Source organism: Xenopus tropicalis, chromosome 6 (genome assembly GCF_000004195.4).
Source record: "Xenopus tropicalis strain Nigerian chromosome 6, UCB_Xtro_10.0, whole genome shotgun sequence".
NCBI lineage: Eukaryota > Metazoa > Chordata > Amphibia > Anura > Pipidae > Xenopus > Xenopus tropicalis.
Genome location: NC_030682.2, coordinates 90,577,730 through 90,584,943, shown reverse-complemented (window position 1 = coordinate 90,584,943; position 7,214 = coordinate 90,577,730). Strand labels below are relative to the sequence as shown.

Below are 7,214 nucleotides of genomic sequence, written 5' to 3'. Positions count from 1 at the left end.
AGTTGGCCATAGACATGCCAAGGGACACCACACAGTGCACCATGACACCCCGCAGCCAAAACCTATATTGTAACCTATACAGGGCAGGGACTCCTTCCTCTTGCTTCTTTAACACATAGCTCTCATCTCTTAATGTTACTGTACTGATTTGTATTTAATTGCATTTATTACTGTAATGACTATATAACTCCATATAATGATGACGGAGGAAAACCAAGGCATGACTCTGCTCGGAGGGGAGGCCAGAGATGACGTCGCACCGAGGAGGGACGAAGCATGACATCACAGGGAGGAGGATGAATAGGTGAGGAGGGATCTGGCAGGAAAAAGTAAGAGGAGAAAGTATCTGACAAGGGAGAGGGAGGAGGATGATATGGGTAGGCAGGACCTGTCAGCACAAAGTAAGAGATCACAAAACTGTTTCCAGCGATGAAATAAGAATTTATTACCAAAACAGAGATTTTAGAGCTGGGAGAAATCAGGGCACACTTTAGATTTTTAGACAGACGTTGAAGCGAGCAGCAGCTATATTCAATTGCAAGGGCTGTTGTTCCTAGCAAACCTTAGCTCCGCCTTGACGAGCTCTGCTCCTCCCCCTAATATCTGCGGGAGCGTCACAGTCTGGCAGCTGTTACCAGGGAGACGAGTGACACGCACTGAGGAGAGAAAACGGGGATCCCAAGTAGAAATCACATGATCATTACCCCAAGTGTGAGTGCGAAAATTCCATGTAGGAGATAGCAGGCCTGGGCAGGTGGAGGTGAGTGGGTTTGTGAAAATAAAAGCGAGAGCCATTATGCTTGTACACTGATAATCGGCGAATGTAGAATTCCCTAACACCTGTCTGCTGTAGGAACAGTCAGCTTTATAGAATCCCGTATTCTTAACGTTTCTAACAGAGTCACCGGCATATATATTTACGTATATGTGTTACTGTAATCACGTATATATCAAGGTGCTTGTTTGTCATATGCGTGTTTGTCTAATGTTTGGCCATGTATATGCGTGCATAGGGCGGAGTTCATGGACTAGATTCCGGGCAATACTCCTTTAATATATTTTTGTCACAGAGAGTGCAGGCTATTATTGTAGGAAATGTTATAGTTGGACGTTTCATAAATGCTTCTGCGTATGTGCTCAGTCTCTTGTATAAGCGCATTGAGTTTTTAAAATGCTATTCTGTTGTCCTGCACTGCATGGAGTTCCTACTGCCCTTGTGCTCATGGGGATGATTGGCTTGGTTAGCTCCCATTGCACATTGCTAGTTAGTGAGCTCCCATTGCCCATTGCTAGTTAGTGAGCTCCCATTGCCCATTGCTAGTTAGTGAGCTCCCATTGCCCATTGCTAGTTAGTGAGCTCCCATTGCACATTGCTAGTTAGTGAGCTCCCATTGCACATTGCTAGTTAGTGAGCTCCCATTGCACATTGCTAGTTAGTGAGCTCCCATTGCCCATTGCTAGTTAGTGAGCTCCCATTGCACATTGCTAGTTAGTGAGCTCCCATTGCCCATTGCTAGTTAGTGAGCTCCCATTGCACATTGCTAGTTAGTGAGCTCCCATTGCACATTGCTAGTTAGTAGCTCCCATTGCACATTGCTAGTTAGTAGCTCCCTTTGCACATTGCTAGTTAGTGAGCACCCATTGCACATTGCTAGTTAGTGAGCTCCCATTGCACATTGCTAGTTAGTGAGCACCCATTGCACATTGCTAGTTAGTGAGCTCCCATTGCACATTGCTAGTTAGTAGCTCCCTTTGCACATTGCTAGTTAGTGAGCACCCATTGCACATTGCTAGTTAGTGAGCTCCCATTGCACATTGCTAGTTAGTGAGCACCCATTGCACATTGCTAGTTAGTGAGCTCCCATTGCACATTGCTAGTTAGTGAGCACCCATTGCACATTGCTAGTTAGTGAGCACCCATTGCACATTGCTAGTTAGTGAGCTGCCAGGAAAGAATGGCAGATTGAGGGATTTCACAGTATCCTGGGCAGTTTCCTTTTGCCACTTTTTAAAAAAATAATATCAACTTTTATTACTGAAAGAGTGCTTGCCATTTCTGTTTCATGTTACCTCCAGCTATGGGTTCTAGGCAATGCACCTAGGCAACTTGAACATAATGGTGAATGCGCTACTTTCCTTCACTCCTTCATGTACCTTTACATTGGCTGGCCTGTAAGCGTGGGACCTGGGGTTTCTTGCACCCGAGTAAACTAATTTTTAAACCTTTTTGAGTTTCTTGAATGACTGCTGTTCCATGTGTCAAGCCTAAGATTTTACATGCCCTGGCTATTGAATATTGGAGTCTGGAGGGATTTTTTTCCCCTCTGAGGCAAATTAGAGAGGCTTCAGATGGTGTTTTTTGCCTTCCTCTGGATCAGCTAGCAGTTAGGCAGGTTATATATAGGCATTATGGTTGAACTTGACGGACATGTCTTTTTTCGACCTAACTTACGGTGTTACTATGTAATAGGTATGGTCAGCATTGTTTGCTTTACTTTTATACTGAGCCACATTAATTTTGTTGTGCTAAAGTTTAGGGGGCACTAAGATGATTTTTCAGTGGGGTAAATAACTAATAATAAGTTAGGCCAGTGCTTACAGTTTTTTTCCAAATATTGCCCAATGTACAGAAATTTTGGACTGGTACAGTAGAAGTGTGGGTTTGGGTGGCTTTTGCAAAACTTGTAAGGTTGCATATGATTGGTTGTGGGTTACTGAACATTCTAGATGTGGAGTGGGCTCAAATTTTCTCTACCGTGTAGATTCACAATAAACATATATTGCTTATCCTGTGGGCCATAAATATTTCTTTGAGGCCACGTCCAGTCATTGAGGCTTGAGTTCTATAAGAATACCAAAGTAGAGACACTTCCCAAGTAAAAAGGGTGGTCCAAGTGCCACATTCCCAGCCAGATCCTCAGCAAAGGGAATGGCAATATGTCAACTGCAAAAATTGGGCACACACGGACTACAAAAATAAAAGTAAAAAAACTTTATATATGACTACATTATCATCATTATTATCTCCATATGATGTACGCATTTCTTATAGTCAGGTCAAGCGGTGATGAACAAGAAGTAACAAAAACTGTTGTTAGTAGCACTTTAGGTTTGTATCACTCTCTTTAATTCTTTGCTGAACTGGGCCATGTTATTGAAGAACCTATAAATTATATCTCTGGAAATTATTTAAAAAGTGCCTTGAGTGGGACAGTGCTGAGCAATGAAGGGTAGAGTCAGGACCATCCAAAATGGGGTATTGTGACGTTTTATAGTAATCTTTAAAGCAGCTCTAGGAGCGCTCACCAAAGATCGTTTTGTTAGGCGAAATCCAGTGGCACTTTTGAGCATATGTCTTGTGCCTTATTGCAGGTTCTCACTCGAGTCTTGTACCTCTGCTGACACATACTCCAGGCTTCTTGCAGGATGTCACCTTAGTTATGTAGAGTACATCTTTTATAGATATAAAAGCATTTACTTAAGGGCAATTGAAACTATCTAAATGTAGTCTGATATGTTTTATATCTAAATAAATGACCTCCATTCACCTCCAGGAGCTTATCTTCTGTTGTGCTCATTTTGCCTTTGTGCTTGCTTCCATCTGTTCTTTGTGTAATTCTTTCTATAATCTTGTGTAAAGCGCTTTACTGTAGAGTATGTCACTAAACCCACATGTCAGCCTCACACAAGTGGATTTACTTGTTACTTTTTATATTAACCTCATTTTATCATTGCCCTGTATATTTTGTTTGATTAGCAGGAGAAGTTTCCCTAGCCATGTCCCATTTTTCATTTTTACATTTTAATTTTAGCAAGTCATCTGAGCTGCTCCTGATATTACTTATTATTTGCACTGTCTTTTGCTAATAATTGGAGTAATGGTAGCAATAAAAATAGAAGATTGTATTAGCTCAGACCCTGGGTATATGTTTACTGTTTATTTGCTTATATACATCGCAAATAGTATATTCTAATGGAACCAATACAAACAATAATGCCTGCACACAAATGCTGTTTCAGTCTGCTGATCTGATTTATCAGGTGGCATCATTATAAAAACAGTGTATTCCAGTGTCCTTATAATATGGTTATAATATACATTACTTGCCCTTGCCAAGAAGGTAAACATTTTTGAAATGTTTAAATCCTAAGATTTTCCACAGTTTATCAAATATTATATGAATATGCTGCCTTTGGATTTATATGCTTTTCCACACTGATGTGATATTATGCACCTGTAACTAACATGCAAACTGTACTAAGCTTGTTATTTTAAAAACGGATTTTTAGGCTGTCAGTGGTTCCCAACCTGTGGAGCTGCCCCCCAGAAGGCCATTAAAAGTAATAAGGGTTTCTTAGAGTGAGACCCAGACCAAATGTAGGACCTCAAAGTGGTGGATTTAACATAAAAGACTAGAATATTTTAATACAGGTATGGGATTTGCTATCTGGAAACCCATTATATAAAAAGTTCTAAATAACGGGAAAGCCATCTTCCACAGACTCAATTTTAATCAGATAATTCAAAATTTTACATAACATAATACTTTTTTGTAGTAACAGAACATTACCTTGTACTTGATTTCATCTAAGAAATTATTAATCCTTATTGGAGACAAAACAATCCTATTAGGTTTATTTAATGTTTTAATGATTTTTGAAGACTTAAGGTATGGAGATCTAAATAACAGAAAGATCCCTTATCTGTGTGCATTACATAAATTTAAGGTGGCCATACACGTACCAATAACGATCTTTCCTGCGACCAATGACCATTGGTTGCAGGAAAGATTGTTCGTTCCCTCCATTGACATTCAGGGCTGAATTGTCAGGTATGGACGTACAAATAGTAGGGATTCTACCTCACCTGATGATTCCGCCTTTAACACAAATTTTGCTCGGCACCTTCAACGGCGCCTATTTAATATCTTTTGACCCACCTGATCGACAAGGCGACCGATATCCAAAGCTTTTGCAATATTGGTCGTCTCATCAATTCACCATACACACACCGAATATCGTACAAAACTAGGTTTCGGCCAGCTTTAGTTTTAAACGTCTGCAAACTTTCATTGTAATGAGAAACTTCAGTTACATCTGCAATATCATTTGCTTGTAAATTATACCATATACATTTTAGTTACCGTGGAACCAACTCAGTTTCTATATACATACTTTGTTATGTGGACTGTAAAGTAAAATATGGCTTAACGTGTTCTTTTTGCCTAGTTGTTGGCTGAATGTTTGTACATTGTACAGTTACCTTGATGTGTCAGGAATAAGGTATAATGGCAGTGATAATTAAAGATTATATGGGTATCATGTCACCTAGTGGCAGAAATAGATATAATCTTGTGGTGTAATGTTTTACAGCCAGTGTAAATGCACTTTACTGAAACACAAGTAGGTCCATATTGGTATTAAAGAGCTGTATTACATTCTTATCATTTGGTAGACTTGTATACGTAGATGGGGAACCAGAAGCCAGTCTTGTTTGTAAAAACAATAGGTAATTTGCCAGTAAGCTTTTTGAGCAACAACATCAACTGGTTTCACACCTAAGTAATACACTTTATGGATATGGGTTTGCACTTAAATAATTTCAAGCACAGTGGTATTATTAAAAAATAATTTCCTTTTATAGAATAGTTCAAAATAATGACATAAGCAAATTTAACAGTACACATTAAAACAGTTGACATAATCATGCAATACATAGCACCAAAACTGTGCACAAAAAAAAGAACACAGGGTAGTGAATATACTTGCAAAAAAAAAAAAAGAAAGCCTTTTTCAAGGGAATCCTGATGTGTATAGTAATGTGAGAGGCATAAATACCCTATTCAATTGAGATGCCAAATTTTATCACTGCATGCACCCTGCTTGTTTCCAGGTATGTGACGTCATGTCATTAGCGTTCGGATTCAGCCGAATCCATGCCTCTGGCCGAACCGAATCCGAATCCTAAAATTCACGTGACTTTTTGTCACGTAAACACGGAAGTTGAAAGTTTTTACCATTTTTCCCAGATTTAACCCTTCCAAAACCTAATTAGCATATGCTAATTAGCATTTGGTTCAGTATTCGGCTGAATCCTTTACGAAGGGTTCGGGGTTTCGGCCGAATCCAAAAAAGTGGATTCCATGCATCCCTAATTTCTTCACATCCAAGTAATGCCGGTTCTGAACTCTAAAATGCTGAGTTCCATCCTGTAATAATTTAGTAAATTTATCAGTTTACTAGGTTAAATAACCTGGCAATCAGCACTAAATAATTGGTGACTCCAGAAATTAAATCAGGCATCACCTGATCTTATTATATGGACTAGCCTTTTGCAGGTGACCCTAGAAGTAGGTGCTGACCATCCTCATGTGTCACTCACAGCAGACTATACATAACTTAAAAAGTTTAAAGGACATGTAAACCCCCCACACAAAAAAAACTATTACTGAACAGCCTTTTTGAAATCTTTAAAATACCTAGCACTCCTGTTCAAAGGTTAATAGTAAGGCTGCAACATCCCCTTAATCACTTAGGATTCCTTTTCCTTCTCTAACTCACTCAGCCTCAACCCTTAGGAATTGACTTTGGCTCTTGGCTAACTGAGCATGCTCAGGTTACCAAATACACCCTCCAGTCTAGCAGCCAATGAAGAGATGGCACTGTTTTTTTCCATAGAAATTCTGCTCTAGCTGTAGCCTCGGCTGGAGACATCAAGAAATGAAACTGAATATATATATATATATATATCAGGATACAGTTTAATTTTTGTGGGCTTACTTATAGAGGTTGTATTATGTGAAATAATGAACCTGTGTAATTTTTGTGGGCTTACTTATAGAGGTTGTATTATGTGGATAATGACCCGTGCCAGTGCTAATTACTTGCTCAGGACACAGCATCTTTGTCAGGCAGTTTGGTAGAAGAGCACGTAGAGGTAGACCTCTCCTACACCTCCCACTATAAACAGCAGAGACTGAAGTAGGTACAGACCTGTGGAGGAGTGGCAGGAGTGCCGTAAGTCCGGGCGCAGTAACTGAATCGGTAGGCAAAGGCAGGTCAGGCAGGCAGAGGTCGGTTCAGGCAGCAGGAATCCAAGGAACAGGCCGGGTCAAATACAAGAAACGAATACCAGAAACGCTCAGTGACACACTAGGAAAGCGACAATCACTTCGCAGGGAGTTGCAGGCCTCGGCGTCCTATTAAGCAAAATG

General features: G+C 39.9%; 1 protein-coding gene across 5 annotated transcripts in view; it reads left to right on the top strand.

Moving 5' to 3' along the window:
- The first annotated feature begins 340 nt into the window (after positions 1-340).
- mak (male germ cell associated kinase) overlaps positions 341-7,214 on the top strand; it is a 29,187-nt gene continuing 22,313 nt past the window's right edge. For 4 of the 5 annotated variants that reach the window (XM_012964951.3, XM_018094707.2, XM_012964950.3 and 1 more), the window contains exon 1: positions 341-760. The gene's annotated coding sequence lies outside the window, so the exon portion shown is untranslated. The remainder of the gene's footprint in view (positions 761-7,214) is intronic. The other variant, NM_001079339.1, reaches the window with a different exon arrangement.